This window comes from Aythya marila, assembly GCF_965140915.1.
Source record: "Aythya marila genome assembly, chromosome: Z".
NCBI classification, from domain to species: domain Eukaryota; kingdom Metazoa; phylum Chordata; class Aves; order Anseriformes; family Anatidae; genus Aythya; species Aythya marila.
In genome coordinates, this window is record NC_139080.1 from 34,086,308 (window position 1) to 34,104,415 (window position 18,108).

Sequence of the window (18,108 nt, forward strand, 5' to 3'; positions counted from 1 at the left end):
TTTTCCTTTTTTTTTTTTTCTTTTCTTTTTTTTTCTTTTCTTCTTTCCTTCTTTTTGCAGAGCAGAGGGGGAACATTAAATAATTGGAAGACTCAGTAACTGCTACACAGTGTATTTTATTATTTCAGGAATTCTTTCCAAGCTGGGCTGCAATTACATTTAAAACTGGAGAATAATGGGCTATTGACATGTATATGGTTTTAGAAATATAAGGCCTCATTTTCTCAGCTGGAATTTCCCCACAATGTGCATTTGCATTACATTAGAGATGCTCTTTTTTAAAAAGAGCATAGCCTGCTTCAGACGTTTTGACATTATCTGGGTCAGAGAGAACGTTTAAAAGCAATAGCCCTACATCTATTGTGAATCTTTTACAGGAGCACCCAATGCATTAGTGAAAATGGGGGAAATATTGAGAGGTTCTCCGTATTAAGCCATAGTTTATGACATACCTGCCTGCACCAGACATTAATCTGCAGGAGATAGATCGTTATGGACATGGTCCCTTGCTCCAGTCCAACTGCATATACATTACCTATATTGAAATCTGTACATCTTCACACCCTGTAAAGTTTGATGAGACTGGAAATGGTAGGATGCATAAACTAGCAGGTTTCATGGTGCATAAAAGAATCTCCGCTTTCGGTATATTTACCTACATATATAGAATTGCAAGTTTTCCCTTCTGACTTAACAATGACGGCATTATTCTCCCTTAGCTTAGCTGACGACTAACTAGCTTGTCAGGCTCAAAATTGCATTGCACTGGTTAGATATGTAAGTAACTCAGTACATTTCTTGTTCCCAGAAGTGCCTAAGACATAATGAAAAAGGAATGCAGAAGTTTTTCACCTGTTATAATTGTTTTATAAAGCCCCATACAATGAAGTCTTTGTCATCTTCCAAGAATGGGTCATTTGTGAATGGTAATGCTTACACAAGTGTGTTTTATGAATAGAAAGATCTGTGTAATTGGTGTGGTATTGCAAATGAAACCCCATGGAAGTTGCACAAGATGTCTATAACTTTCTAACTCACCACTTGCAAGATTTTCAGATATCGGAGGTTTAATTTATCCTGCACTGACATTCTGCATTCTAAATGGAAAGGACTCCAAATTAGTACCATCCCACTGTAATTACTGAGAAATGAAAACCAGTATAAACTATGTTTTTTTCTTCCTTCCTTTTTTCCTGTCTAATTTCTAGCATTTCTCCCCACTCCCACTGCCTACCACCATGAAAAATTTCTCTCTTTTAAAATCTCTCTATATTAATGCTCTTCCTTTCCCTCCTTCTCATAAATCCGATGTAATCTTTGCTGTTCTCTTGACTATTCATTTTTTCCTAAACCTGACTAATCCCTTGTACACAATATGCCTATCTGGGTACTTTTGCTCCTGTCTTCATCTATATTTTTAAAAGCCTCCCCTCTCCCATCCATTCTGTTATATCCAATTCCAACTAGCAGACCACATTTTCCTGTCACTTTTCCTCTATCTCTACTTTTCCTTTGAACTGAAACCTGCATTTTCTTCAATAAACCAACCCTTCTTGATGACCTGTCCCCAGCTCTGTTCCTCCAACTGGAAACAACAGAAAGATACTTCTTTTGCATTCTTGTGCTTGAATTTACAGATCCAGCTTTTCTAGAGCTGTTGAGCCAATAACTGTCAAAGAAGTAGCTACTAGCAAAACTACAAAGTATGTCCAAAATGCACCTGTCCATTGACTCTTGGAAAAAATGAAACCCTAAAATAAGCAGCTTCATAAAGACCCTGTTATGATCCTGCAGGATGGACATCCCAGAAGACTGAGGACTGATATTCTTCCAGATAGGTAAGGAGGGTGGGTAGGACATGAAGAATGGAGAATTTGGGATGACCCTTCCCCTGTCTATAAAGGCAGGAAATACCATTCTTCTTCCAACCCCTGCTTCAAAGATTCTCCATGTCTCCCCAGGTTTCCGACCACCCATAACACTGTTCTGGCTGATGGTATGTGCTCTCCTCTTCTGAAGAAAGAATTTGTCATCTCCTACTGCCACAGAGAAGAAAGAGAAGAGTTACCTACATAGAGGTTTGTGTTCACTGGCCCACCAAAATGAGAGATTTTATCATGCTTTTGTTCCCCCAGGGCAGAGCAAATCTCACAGTCCCCAAGTGCAGAAAGTATTGGGATGTGGGAACAGATGATGTGGCATTATTTTTCCACAGCATGTAGGCAGTTCCTGATTTTTTCTTTCCCCAAATACAACCCATCTTGCTGGCAAATTGTCTGCATGTGAACAAGCATTCCTATCTTGTAAGTTTGCTTCATGTACTGTGTCCCAGCAGAACAGAGAGCGTGGTTTCACTCCATAAAGTATCAACAATCACACTTTTAGGTAGCTCCAGAAAGGACAGTCTCCCATTTACAATCCTTCATAGAAGAAGTTAGTACCTAGCACCCCACCCAGGCCTGGGAGAAAACATAATGCTCATGACTCTATAAGCAGCGCTACTCATCTCAGTGCCTTTGTGATGGAAATTAAGCCTTTCAAGAAAGCTCTTCACGTATTAAACACAATTTTACAGTTTTAGCACATGGTAACACATGTCCTAAATTGTAAATCTGATTAAAACATTATTGTGAAAGACAAAAAGTCCTAAAGATACAAAGTTGTTTTAAAATCTGTCTAAAAGAAAAACAAAGTAGAAAGATTTGCCCCCCCAATAAATAAATAAATAAATAAATAAATAAATATGTGTATAATGCAACAGCAGATAAATTTGTTTAAAGCTCTATATTTATCATGTAAATAGATATTCTCTAACACTTCTGGCATGAGGAGATATCACAATCATGCAAACAGGTTTTTATTTGTTGATAAGCAGCACTAGCAGATGATTCTGGCAGCTGTATAGCAAGTAAATAAATATTTAAACAAATTTGTAATGTAAGCAATTTTGCTGGATCAGCATACAGGGCTAATTTAGAACTGAATTTGTTAGACATTGGAACAGGCTGCCCAGGGAAGTGGTGGAGTCACCATCCCTGGAAGTCTTTAAAAGACATTTAGATGTAGAGCTTAGGGATATGGTTTAGTGGGGACTGTTAGCATTAGGTCAGAGGTTGGACTCGATGATCTTGAGGTCTCTTCCAACCTAGAAATTCTGTGATTCTCTGATTCTGTGAATACAACCTGACAAGGTAGAAAGCGAATTTTTTGGCACATCTATTACCCACTGTAGCATCACAGAAGTCTTGTTGAGGATTAAGCAATGCATCCTGCAAGTTTTGTGAAGACAGAACAGTGTCCATGCTGAGAATTAACCGTGACTCTGCTGCATTTCAGGATGCAGCATCCAGGATACCAGGATGCATCCAGGATACCAGATATACTCTGGTATAGTTTGCATTTAGGGGACACATAAATTATGCAGACGCTAAAAACCAGGGTGATACAGTCTGCTGTCTGCCTTGAGCCTGAATCAGTGCTCCAGAAACTTTGGGCATCTTTCCTTCAAGTCATTTTGTTTTATAATCAGACCTTAATCCAATTAGCATATGACCACCTATTGCTCTTTCATCTGATCAGGTATTCCATGATCAGCCCCTTCTACCTTAAGATGTTGCAGAAACAATTTGGATTTCAGGACTAAGGCTGGCTTGGCTTAATTTTTCCCTTTTCCCTTGGTCCCTCCACTACCTTATCTCCAAAGCCACTGCGACATTGTCTATTGAATCATCAGTCATAGGTTCTTTTAAAAATGGAAGCCATCTGCTATATGTGGAGTTCAAAATTACATTATGATCCTTCCATCCACAGGCTATTAATGTAAAACTACAAGTAACATGGTTTAGGGCACAGTAAATCATAAATAAAATTGCTACAGCAAGTAGTATTAAGGCAGAGATATTCTGGCTATAATTAAGTGCTACTAGCAAGAACTAACAATTGATTCTAGTCACCTTAGAATTTGAAAACAGAAATTGCCATTCCTCCAAATTCAAATATTACTAAGGCATATCTGCCTCCTAAATGGCCCAGCTACATGTCTGGATCAAACGTAGTGGAAAATTTCCCAACCACTTCCACTTGGATGTTAAATCTAGAAAGAAAGAAAAAATCAGGTAGCAGGTACATATCTTTGCTGGGAAAGAGACAAGGAAATTGGTATTGTTCTTTTTTAATGATCATATTTCACAGTTATGGCTGACTGAGTTATTAAAAAAAAAAAAGCAGGTGTATAATTACAATTATTATTATAATTCTAAAAATATACATATATTAAATGGAAAAATGAACAATAACTGACATACCAATATTTGTTCCTGTTTAAGTGACAGAACTCCAACACAGAAATTTTGTTTCAACATTTTGCCAAGCAATTCTTCATCAAAATCAATATGAAAAGCAAATTCTGTTTCATTAATATAAACTGTAACCATAAATAGGAAGTAATGGTATTTTTGGAAGGCCACAGTTCTAACATGCTTATTTAGATGGGAATTTTTATTTTGAATTAAAGACATCACCCAGTCCTATAAGGTCTGTCTGAAAAATTTTGCATTGGTTTCCAAGCCCTGGCTAAAATTGCCCTTTGCATTATAATAGTCACTACCCTACTTCTGTGAGCATATAGTGGAGTAAAATCTTTGAAAACATATCAGTTAAGGAGAAGAGCTGATCTTTCTACAAAATGTAATTTTGTAGGTGGTATCCAGAATCAAAGTTTGCTGCTTTCTTCTATGGGCTTGCCTTCTCTAGGACTTCATGGTTCCTATCCAAGGTAATATATGCAACCCAAATGTGTCAAGATTGAATGAAGCAACATTTTGAGGCTATACATAGGTATACATACATACCTATATGTACATGTCTGTATCTGTATTTACAAAAATACTGTATGTGCCTACAGACACTTGCACAGGGAGTGGAGAAGACCACAGATTGTGCTTAGGAAAATGTCCTACAGCTTTCAGCTTTTGCATAGGATTGTACAACAATAGCAGCTCCTGAAATGGCTAGGAGAAACAGTTTACAGTCTACTAAAGGTAATAGACACAATGTTTTGTCATACTTGTAAAACGTCTGATGCAAACAGATATAAAATATTTTTTAATCACTTCTCCTTTATTTTATAATGGCTCGTAATGAAAAGGTATTTTATGTTAAATTATACACATATCTCATAGAAACCTGAAAACATCCTCAAGCTTTATAAATATTGACTAAATTGGGAGCCAAAGACTTAAGAAACCAGTGAAAAACTAGTACGTCTACCAACAAGCACTGGTAAGCTTAATTGTTGAGATTACTCCTTGCTGGTTGTATTCAATTAGTAACTGCTAGTACTGTAGTAAGCAAACTATAGAACTAATTTTTGCTGATATATTTGAATAATTGTATATGTGAAACTGTGAGTGCAAGAGAGTGTGGAAATTAGGAAGTGTTCAGACAGGTTCACCTGAAATTCCTTTCTCAAGAAATACTGTGTGTTATTACCACCTGCAAGATGGTTTGATTTCCATTCATCTACTCCAACACCAATTTAATCACTGCAATAAAGAGTCACAAACAGGAATCCTAAATATCCATAAATGCATCTAATGCACCTTTACAAAGAGATCAGATCTCTCTGGGGAAACTGCAGATTTGCACAACAAAGCACAGTCATAGGATGAATTTCTACACTTATGAGGGTTGAGTTGATGCATTAAATCAGATCAAACATGAAGCAGATGAACTATTATTTCTCAATAAGTATGATGTATCTTTCATTAACAGTATTCTCCATAAGACTGGTCAGCAACTGGCTGAGTCCAAAGTATATGTTCAAGTTCCTAAAATGGTTTCCTAGAATTCAGAAGAAAGAAGAGTACTTCCCTTATTTGAGAACAATGTAAAAATTAAGGTCTTCTTTAAATTGTGCCATGAATTAGGGGTGGAGAGAGAGAGAGAGAGAGAGAGAGAGAGAGAGAGAAAGCAACTATGGCTGAGAAAGGCTCACAGATTAAGGCCTAACAGCAAAAGAGGTCTCCAGCCAAAGAGGATGATTTGGGCCCAGAATGAGGTTTCAGCTGAGAACAAGGTTTCAGCCAATGATCAGGAATGAGAGGGAGATCCAGGCTGAAGCAGTAAACTTAAACCAGTCTGATGAGCCACAGCAGGAACTGGATCAGACAGAGGATGACAGACTATTTTTAATGGAAAGAGGTCATAAACGGGGTGGTTCAGATGTGGGTTCATAAAATATAGATTCACAGTTAAATATGGGACCAGACAGGCAGATAAGAGGGGATTTTGGATGTGAAATCTAGCAATACTAGATTTGCCTTATCACAAAGTATAGCATCAGGAGTTCACTTGCTCTGGCAATACAAGAACTGGAAGTGAAAATGCATGATCCACCTAATAGTCTGTGTTACTGATGTGACAGGAGCAAGGCTTCATCTAGGCCAGTTCCTGCAGGATACCTCCGTCTGGATTTTACAGACTTTGTCAAAATGGCTGTTGCTATACCTTCAACATTCACAATATTTTTGACTGCAAACTCTGTGTGTGGAAAATGTAAAATGACTGCAGCTCGCTTTCTGTGCCTAAAAGGACTCTGTTCATTGGTCTTAAAGTGGTATGTAGGCTCAAATTAACCCCATAAAGATTCATGCCAATTACTAACTTGTTCTTTTTAAAATCAAAGGAATTAGACATCAAAAATGAAATGTATTAGATATGCTAAGGAACCAGATAGCCAAACTAACAAAATTCTCAACTATTACTATTATTGTTATTATTGTTGTCTTTTTCTGTGTAGGTGCATTAGCTCTCCTGCTTACCTAACAGTAGAGATACAGAAGGTAATCTGGGGTACAACCAGCCAGGTGTTACCTATAAACACTCTGAAAGCAGAAAAAGCACAGAAGCATTACATACTTTCATCCTTTCTCCAGAAGTTCCTGACAGTTCTGTATCTCATCCTTTGTCTTCCATACCCCAGAGAACTTGCCATTGCTGGGTCTCCTGGAAGACAAATCTTTGCATAGTTTCATCTGTTCTCTTATCCTGTTCTGCATTTCACATTTCATTATTTAAAAAAATAAAAATAAAAAATTATATATATATAAATTGATGCAACACAAAGCTCAGCAACATCCAATTCCCATTTCCCCAGAACTGAACTCTGTTTTCATAGGTAAATAAACATGCTTTTTAAATTAGGTAACCATTTTGTTGAGGGCATGGAAGGTGGAGTCAGAGGAAAAAGTGCCGAAAGCTATTTTTCCGTGTTGAGCAAACATGTGGGAAAACAGATTTTGCTTCAGGGCAGAATTTGTTTCAAAATAAGAACACTGTGTTTGTTGTCAAAGACCACAAAATTTGCAAATCTAACTACATCTTCAAAGTCTTATGGAGCCTGACAATAAGAAAAAGATGTATGGATAGCTAGAGACAGAGAAAGTCCTTACAGACATACAGTAAGTGTGGGTGAAATGCAGGAAATACAAAGCAGGCAGAAGAAATGGAACAGGTTCCACCGAGGAGAACACAGCTGTGCTTCCCCTGCAGAGCTGCAGCCATGTGGGGTAGGAGGGACAGGGATAACATACTAATGAGGCTGAGCTGGGATGATGCCTACCAGCAAGACAGGTGTTTTAATTTCTGAAGTAGTTGTAAACTACTGGATTAGCAGATTGTTTTGGCAGTAAGAGCTGTACAACAGCTTCTTGAAGCACACCACAGGCTGGATTCATGCTAAATCTTAGACCATCCTTAAATTAACAAAAGTTTTCTTTATTCCTTTCCACTGGACCAAAATTTCACTCTGGTGTAATGAAAAAGTCCTGTTCCAGTCTAGCATCTATGATTTTTTTCTATTCCAGCTCTGGTTTTGGAATAATTCTTCCTCTGTATTTTGGCTGGAAATAACTTTTCATTTGCCAGTTTCATTGCAGCTACTGATACAGTAGCTCTGTACCTTTCCTGCTGCTCTACTGTGGAGACTTTTCTTTCTATCAAAGCTTTTCCCTGGACTCATCAATTGGTTGTCTCTTATTCAAGCACCTAGAACAATATTTCCCTAGTGGACTGTTTTCTAAATAACCTTAACTAAGAGTTCCTTGTCAAGCACTCCATGTGTCAATCTTGCTGCTGGTGTGAAGGTGAATACAAGATAAGCTTTGCCCCATCACAGACCTTTCAGATGAAGCTGGCTCCTGGCTAACTTCATTACATAACTAAGCTTTTAGCAATAATTTCAGTTTAGATGAAGTTCTTATTTTTCATACATTACTAGCTAGCTTCAAAAGCAATAGCTTCATAGTTGCATCAAGACACAGAACTGTTACAGAATTATAGAAGACATCACAGTGGAGACAAGACATTTAACAATTGGCATCTCATAAGATCATTATTTTTTTACACCATTTTTCTTTAGTGGGGATAGATCTTTACATTGAGTGACTAATTTACAGTTAATACATATTTAGGAACAGAGTCCTTCTTTTTGATAAGCAGAGTAGCCTATGAAACAGGTTAATGCTAAACAGAACAGAATTGTTCCATTAGGGAATGACTGTGAGTGCTGAGGGCTTCTTCCATTTCTTTCCCAACTGTAGTTACTGTATTTTTCAAGTGAGTGGTTTGGCAACCCTGAAACTTTAGCCCTTACTTTTAGACATAAATCAAAGACCTGTCCCTTTATGTTGTCAGTTGCTATATAACATCTGATTTTTTCAAGTTTTTAAGTGGTCCAGTATATGAAATCTAAGAAATTGCAGAACTCATAAATCTAAAGTTTTTTATATTCAAGTCAATGACTTGCTTTTAACATAATGTAGACAGGATACTGAGGTGCAGACAGGACACTGAGGTGCCAAGGTTGATGGTGAAGGTAGGAGAGTTATAATACTAATTATTGCCATTTTTCCTTTCAGCTTCTTCAGACTGCCTAAGACAATAATGCAGAGATGCATATGGCTGAATGGCAAAAACACTCTCAAAAACATAAGTAAAAGATGAGAAATCACAGAATCAGAGAATCACAGAATTTCTAGGTTGGAAGAGACCTCAAGATCATTGAGTCCAAACTCTGACCTAACGCTAGCAGTCCCCACTAAACCATATCCCTAAGCTCTACATCTAAACGTCTTTTGAAGACTTCCAGGGATGGTGACTCCACCACTTCCCTGGGCAGCCTGTTCCAATGCCTCACAACCCTTTCGGTAAAGAAGTTCTTCCTAACATCTAACCTAAAACTCCCCTGGCTCAACTTAAGCCCATTCCCCCTCGTCCTGTCACCAGGCACGTGGGAGAACAGACCAACCCCCACCTCGCTACAGCCTCCCTTGAGGTACCTATAGAGAGCGATAAGGTCACCCCTGAGCCTCCTCTTCTCCAGGCTGAACAAGCCCAGCTCCCTCAGCCGTTCCTCGTAGGACTTGTTCTCCAGGCCCCTCACCAGATTCGTCGCCCTTCTCTGGACCCGCTCAAGTACCTCGATGTCCTTCTTGTAGCGAGGGGCCCAAAACTGAACACAGTACTCGAGGTGCGGCCTCACTAGAGCTGAGTATAGGGGGACGATCACCTCCCTAGCCCTGCTGGTCACACTGTTCCTGATACAAGCCAGGATGCCGTTGGCCTTCTTGGCCACCTGAGCACACTGCTGGCTCATATTCAGCCGACTATCCACCATCACTCCCAGGTCCTTCTCTGCCTGGCAGCTCTCCAACCATTTCTCTCCCAGCCTGTAGCTCTGCTTGGGGTTATTGTGCCCCAGGTGTAGGACCCGGCACTTGGCCTTGTTGAACTTCATGCAGTTGACCTCAGCCCATCAGTGCAGCCTATCCAGATCCTCCTGCAGAGCTTTCCTACCCTCAAGCAGATCGACACACCCACCTAACTTGGTGTCATCTGCGAACTTATTGAGGGTGCACTCGATGCCCTCGTCCAGATCATCGATGAAGATATTAAAGAGGACTGGCCCCAGTACTGAGCCCTTAAGGGATGCCACTAGTGACTGGCCTCCAACTGGACTTGGCTCCATTCACCACGACTCTTTGGGCCCGGCTATCCAGCCAGTTTCTAACCCAACGAAGCGTGCGCCAGTCCAAGCCAAGAGCAGTCAGTTTCCTGAGGAGAATGCTGTGGGAAACGGTGTCAAAAGCCTTGCTGAAGTCAAGGTAGACCACATCCACAGCCTTTCCCTCGTCCACCCAGCGAATCATTCAGACATAAATTATATTTGTACATGGATGTGCAAATGAAACATCAGTGATATGACACATTTTTATCTAAGAAGCCATATCAATTGCCTGAAACCACTCTATATGATGTGGTGCTAATGAAGGTCCAAGGGTAAAACTGTTATTTCAGCATGTTTCCTCCACACTCTTGCCACTTTACAAATTTGAACCCCCATACTGGGAGAATTATGTACATCTTTTCTGGTTGGCTGTGTCCCTAAAATATTGCTCTGATAGAGACACTGAGAGAGCTACAGGCTAGGATAACTCATCTGTGCAAACAAATGAGTTTACATCTGAGTGCAATGGTGAAGCTTGGTAGAATCATAGAATCATCATAGACTCATTAAGGTCGGAAAAGACCCTAAGGTCGTCTGGTCCAACCATGCATGTTGTAATAGACAGCAAGCATTTTATTACTAGTGTATCAATTTCTGTTGCTTCTGAACTTCTGAATATCTATTAATAATATATTAATAAAGTATTCTTGAATTAATCTAACAAAACTTCAATGGCTTTATTTTTTTTATTATAAGAAAAAGTGATTTTGCAAAACTATACTACAACAGTACCAAAACAGCAAAATCTCATCTCCTGAGGACAATATAGAAACACGGAAAATTTGCTTGTATAATCCATACATGCAAATAAACAAGGATTTATCCACGTGTATCCTTTCCTTGGTGTCTATTGGAGCATGGACAATTTCTGATTTCATGCATACTTTTCAGTATTACAATATCATTATCCGAGTTTTGCACCATAAGCAAAAACTGGGGAGATGGAAGAAGTCCTTGTGTCCTTTGATATGTCCACAAATTAACAGCACAAATGCTTTTTGTAAATCCATTAACCAGTTGCCCCTGGCTAACCAGTATGTTCAAATGCAATAATCAAACTCTGTCTCTGATAATACACTCACACACTGCCAATAACAGACTTGGTTAAGGGCAAAAATAAATAAATAATAATAATCAAAGCTACCACAAATACACTGGCCTAGTAAATCAGTGAATAAATGACAGGGGAGGGCTGGTAAGCATCACATGGACCCTGCGGGCACTACTGGTCCCACAAAACCACCTGCTTGCACTGGACCTTGCTTCCAATCGTCATGGGGCTGGGACTCCTGGGGGGTCAGTGTGCAGGCTGCTGCACCTGGGCCCAGGTGGGGTTGTCTCTGGCTCCATGACTGCCCCACAGGGGTGTCTGTATAGGGCTTGCATGCCTAGGTTTTGGTAGTCAAGGTTTACACACCATTGTCTGGGGGGCACTGCAAGGCTGTGAGCAGAGCCCAGCAGCTGCCCCATGTCAGACCAGAACCAGGTCCAGATGGTTCCAAAATGGACCTGCTGCTGACCAGAGATGAGACAGTGAGCAATGCTGGTAGGACCTCTGGGAGAACAGATTAATCACAGAATCACAGAATTTCTAGGTTGGAAGAGACCTCAAGATCATCGAGTCCAACCTCTGACCTAACACTAACAGTCCCCACTAAACCATATCCCTAAGCTCTACATCTAAACGTCTTTTAAAGACTTCCAGGGATAGTGACTCCTCTCTTTCCTTAAAGAAAGGAAAACAAAACAAAACAAAAAACTGCTGTGCAACAGCAGCTGGGAGAGAGGAGTAAGAAACAGCCAAGCAGACCCCCAGGTCAGTGCAGCAGGAGGGCAGGAGGTGCTCCAGGCATGCAGCAGCTGTTCCCCTGTGGCCTGTGGAGAGGTCTCTGGTGGAGCAGGCTGTCCCCCTGCAGCCCATGGGTCCCACATGGAGCAGATCTCCATGCTGCAACCCATGGAGGAGCCCCTGATGGAGCAGGTGGATGTGGCCTGGAGGAGGCTGTGGCCCATGAGGGAGCTGTGTTGGAGCAGTGTTCTCCTGATGGATGGACCCTGTGCTAAGGACCCATGTGGGAGCTTGAAGAGCTGCTGCCTGTGGGCAGCCCCCACAGGCTCAGTTCGGGAAGGACAGCATCCCGTGGGAGGGACTCCACATGGAGCAGGGGCAGAGAGTGACAATGAAGGAGTGCCGGAGATGAAGCTGACCGCAGCCCCCATTCCCCAATCTGCTACACTGCTCGGGGGGTGGGGGGGGAGAGGGAGGAGGAGATAGAAGGGGGTATACAGTCAAAGGTGTTTTTAGTTTGCTTTTATTTTTTTACTGCTCTAGTTTGTTGGTAATAGGCATTACATTTAATTAATTTTCCTTATGCTGAATCTGTTTTGCCCGTGATGGTAACTGTGGAGTGGTGGTCTTCGTTCTTATCTCAACCAACAAGCTTTGTTTTCTCCCTCTGTTATGTTGAGTCTGGAGAATGAGAGAGTGGCATGGTGGAGCTCAGCTACCTACCAGTGTGAAGCCACCATAGTGGCCCCACTCCCAGGGCAACCTCCTGAACCCCAGGCTTCAGAGAGGGTAACGGTCCCACACCCAGACTGTGGGGATGGGCCCCATAGCTGTGCCAGTGGTTGACCCCATAGCTGGGTGCCATGGGGCTCCTGTGGCTGGGTCTTTGCAGTTTGTTGAGCTGGCTGTGGGAACTGGATGGAGTAGAGTAAACCCTTATAATCCACTACAGGTTAGGGCTGGCTGAGGCCCACAATGATAGGATGGCAGAGGTGGAGCCAAACAGAGGCTGGGACAGCACCCAGATCTAGAGAGAGCTTGCCCAGCACCTCACTTTGGAGAGCTACGTGAAGGCATGCCAAGGACTGCACTCCAGCTGAGGAAGCCCAGCTACACTTTTCCCCATCTTCCTTAATACCCACAGAAAGAAGTGCCCATGGAGGTGGCTACCACTAAACCTAATCTGATATCCCAAGACTGAAGCCAGAGATGGATGAAAGGATCATGCATTTGCTGGGGAGATAAATGTCATTGATTTGAACAAACTCTCTGCCCTGACCACTGAAAAAGGAGTGCTGTCAGGAGGCATTTGTGCCAGCACCCTGTCATCACAGACCACTTGTCTTCACACTCCTGGAGTGGGTGCACTGTCCAACCCATGTGCCTTCAGTTTTTCTGATCACTGAGTTTGAAGAGTCCAGATCCCTGCCTGGCCCCAACACATCCCAACCATAGTTACTGTTATGGGCAGGAACCTGCCCATGGGCAGACCTGTGGAACTGTTTCCTTTAAGGTCAGCCACAGGACCCAGACAGTTATAGTGTCCTTTATGTTTCCCTCTTTCCTATCATCCTCTGGCTCTCCTGGCTGCCAAAACACTTCCTTATTACTGTTTAGTTTTTGTGCTCCTTTTCTCTTTTGCTGATGTGTCACCCACAGCTCCCAGTTCATCTTACCTTATGGTGCCACAAGTCTTGCTGCTTCCTGACTCAGAATAATTACTTATCATTATTAGTATTAGTATTAGTATTAGTACTTTTGTTGTTGTTATTATTATTATTATCACCATCATCATTATCATCATCATTATCATTATCATTATTATTGACTTCTGAGCCTTGGATTTAAAATTTGTTCAGTGGAAAGAGCAACCAAAAGTATCACTTCAGTATCACTTACTATATAAGCTGGTGGTTTTTGCCTGCTTGCCAAATAATAACTGTCTTGTAACAAAATCACAACTTCAAGTGTCACTCTTCTTAACACTCTTCTCATTAAGAAAGACAGAGCTGAAAGACCTTAGATAGTGAAGTGCCATTTCATTGTAAGTGATCCATAAAAACTGAGCTCCCTAAAAGACTTGACAGAACTCTGGCATTGTAGTATCCCTGCTATACTTAGTTTTGAATACGTGACAGATGACAGTCTCCGAGTGCTTCAGTTTCTGACTTTTGCAAAGAACAAAAGATATTTTTAAACTTGTGGCAGTGTAAACTTATGTTCATTTTTTCTCTACCCAGTAGTTTTGCATGCTATTATTAAGGTAACAACCTTTGCACCTTTTCTCCTCTCTTCTGCCCAAAAGTTAATGGATAGATTTTATGATGACCACATGCAGACCACAGCATAGCCTAGACTTTTCCCAGCATGCATGTACTGTCTGAACTTTTATGAATCCTAGAAAGAAGACATTTACAGAACTGTTCTCTCTGAAGTTTTCAAAATTTCTGGGGCCTGTGAAAGAGAGACAAAGAAAATTGCTACAGCAGTTTGCAGAAGAACAAGAATGTAGAACATGTGGATATTAACATGAACCTGTGTGTATTTATAGCCTGATAGGACATCTCAACATGTTTCAGCATTTTCCCCCATAAAATTAATATTCAATCAAATGAGAAGGTAGTAGTTATCCTGCTTGAACCTTATCAGTCTGATGAGGTAAGTCTTTGGAAGATAAGTGAGGGATTTGTTTACTTATTCCCTTGATGTTATGTATTTCCTTCAACACATCCTCAGTTCCTGTTATTAATATATCCTCCATGGAAGTAATTTCCTTTTCAAAACTAGAAGTGCCAATTCCATCATGCTTCCTTATTGGTATGCCCAGAACTGTAAGATTTTGTAATACAATCACTTAGAAGGAAACTTGCACATAATATATACATATCTGGCTATGTTTGCTGTACAAACACTAGGCTACAAATAAAATCGTTGGCTAACTGTTTGTGACATAAAAAACAGTAGGACAATAGCAGTACGTATCTTCAGCTGTTATGTATGTCTGTGGAAACTCTGGATGAAAATCTGGCCCAATTTATGTAACTACTAGCTACCTAGCTCTGTGCAGATGGCTAATATTCCTATATGAACACATATATACAAATGAGTCTATTTTTTCCATTATGAAATCCAGGGTGAGAGAGCTTAATAACTGGACAGTGGACTCCTATTTAAACTGTAGTCATGTAGAATTTATCTTCAAAGAGTTGTGTTGCTGTTTGTTTTCTTTTGAATAAAATGTGATTTAAATTGATTTGGATAGTTTTCTTAGCTAGAGAAAAGCCAAAACCTGTTTATTCTGAACAGATTTTGGATATGGTGCTATTATTTTTCCCTCTGGCTAGAAAAACAAACTTCATTGAGAAGTAAGAATTGTTATAGGATCTTAACAAAGAGCACAGTCAGTCCCTTTTTATCTGAAGTTAAGTGACTGATGTATTTATTAGAAAGAATAAATTCATCTAATAACCATGCAAAATAACTAACTTTTTTTCTTCACATTTTTATTTTATACTCAGCTGGTGTATCAAGCAGAGCAAGACCAAATCCTTCAACTTTCTTGATTTGCTATTTTCCTGCTGCCTTGATAGTAACAAACAGAACTCTTCAGCTGGAAATATGCTTACTCTTTAAGCTAAGTATCAATACTAAGTATTTTTTCTTTGCAGAGTTCTACAGTTTGTGCGCTTGTAATGAAGAAATTTATGGTACTATGCACCACTGTCCATTTACATTACACCAAGAACCTGATCCAACTTCTGTGTAACCCTGTAAGAATGTCTCCACTGACCACATTGGAGTACATAACTACCATAATACCGGATCCAAACATACCAAGGCTTTGAAAAAGGTTGGAACTTTATCCAAACCTTTGACTCAAATCCATCTGTAGTTAAACTACAAAGTACATTCTTGATTTCATCTTAGACTGCAATGTGTATTCTAATTATGCAAAATTTTAGCAAAGAAATTAGGTTCGTAATGACATACAAGGAACTACTAATGTGCCAATAAAAATACTGGCTGGAGTATTTTTATTGGCAACATCTTTTAGAAAGTCTATTGATATGTTTTGACATCAGTTCCATTCCAAATTTATTATTTATAGTACCATTAAAATACACATTGGTCATTTTAGGTCTGTGTTCTTTCATTATTATTATTTTAAAGGAATTTTTATTTATTTAAAATAATAACGATAAAAATGATTACAGTATAATACACCTCTGATAAGAAACTATGTGAAATCTGTGGTTCTTTATTTAATTAGCCTTTATTAGTAGGTTCAGGCTCACCTTTACTTAAGTTATGGACACAAGCAATCTTTCTGGTATTTGAATTCCACCAGAGATGCAAGATCATGAAACTTTTTAAAACAGAGGCCTAGAGATGGGTTCTATTTCTTTACCATTGTATAAAAATTCCTATGGGTACATGTATCTGCAAATCTCCATGGAAGAAAAAGCCTGAAGTAACTTGCCAGAAGTAAAAAATAGGATAGAATTTGTTTTGCAGACCATTAATAACAAAGATGTGTGAGAAATTGATCAGATTATTTGTCAGATCAGTTTAAATTTTGGAGGAAACTATTGTCATTGATGTTGATCCCATTTATTTATTTATATATTTGTTTGTTTGTTTATTGTGAAAGCTCAGCATGCTTTGCTGGAACACTTCTAAGACATCTCCATTTTGTAATTAGTTTTCTGAGCAGAATCACTTTATAATTGTTCTGAGTTTGAACTAATTACATAAATACAAAGATAGACCAGATCTGTCTTTAAATATTTGCACAAAATCTCTAATACACACATAGCTCACAATATCATATTCCAGACCAAATTCATTCTTTATATAAGAAGGTAAAACCAAAACCACTTTGAAATTTCACATTCCTTGACTGGTTTGAATGTGAAACATTCTTCTGGATGTAAGAATTCAGTGAAAGAACCAGACATAAGTGAACATATACAAGATAAACTGAGTCTAGAGGTCATAATTTTGCCAACAAACACAAGTCTTTAACACATAGAATAATCATGTTGAGGGAATTGAGGTATTTTTCATTTCACTTCATTTTTTATTTCATTCTGTATTCAAATTATGGCAAATGACCATCAGTTTTGTTTCTAAAAAGATCTTGTAATTCATCCTAAAACAACAAATCTAAGGCCATAATCTCACCCATGCACTTGGTTTATATTTCTTAAATAAGGAGCGCCAGTGATTTATGGCCATTGAACCTATTCAAAAATCAATGTTATAAAAGTTCCTCTTAACACAAAAGCTCTGTTGTTGTTGTTGTTGTTGTTTTTGTTTTGTTTTGTTTTGTTTTGTTTTTACTTTTAATCTTTTTTTTTTTTTTGGTAGTATATATGAACACACTAAGTAGAGGCCTATCTCATTTTTCTCACCCATCAAAACAACCATCTTAGACATACACAAAGGAAAAACACCTGTTTGACGTTGAATTATGGAATAAACATTACATGATTTACCCATGTAATGTGCTAAAAGGCACAAGTCTGTGCTCTTGCAAGGTTGGCAAGTAATATAAATTATCTGTATTTGTTCTTGTTTTTATTTAAGAATTACTGGTTTTGCACATCCACACCAAAAATTACTCTTCTTCACTTAAAGAAAGTGTCTCTGCTATCCCACAAATTTTAAGCATGGTAGTTGATTTGAAACCATTACCATTATGAATTGCTATGCCTCTACTGTACAAACTGAAGACAGCTGAAATGCTGTACAATCTCATTTACAAAACAGCAGGTTTTAGAAAACTGAACAATACATAGAATAACACCACTGGATACCCCAAAATAAGTGCTGTTTAAAAGAAAGAAATGCTTAAGTTTCTCTTCATTGCAATGGTAAAATTAGGATGGTCAGGAAGACTGTTGGAACAAATTCATTATGATCCGGTACAAAACACAATAATGGAACCTTAGAAAACCTTTGCCTCAGGAAAATATTTGTTTTATATAAAAATGCAATAGATCAACAATCATCAAGCAAAACCTGATGAAATATATTAATTTTACAATATGTCTGCCTTGTGTCACAAATAAGTGTTCTTCTTTCCCACAGACAACAGGCTTTTTTTTTTTTTTTTTTTTTTTTGTGTGTGTGTGTGTGTTTTAGCACAAATGATTAAGATTAATCTTCAAAGTTTGATATTTATCCAAACCAAACAGAAGAACTTGTGGAGCTTTAATTATCACCAATGACAGGTAATTCCTCTGGAATT

General features: G+C 39.1%; 1 long non-coding RNA gene across 1 annotated transcript; it reads left to right on the forward strand.

Annotated features, from left to right (window-relative positions):
• Nucleotides 1-1,816: 1,816 nt before the first annotated feature.
• LOC309889809 lies at nucleotides 1,817-4,769 on the forward strand. Its single transcript, XR_014319319.1, has 3 exons — nucleotides 1,817-1,838; nucleotides 1,962-2,078; nucleotides 4,699-4,769. It is a non-coding gene; the product is annotated as an uncharacterized lncRNA (long non-coding RNA).
• The last annotated feature ends 13,339 nt before the right edge of the window (nucleotides 4,770-18,108 follow it).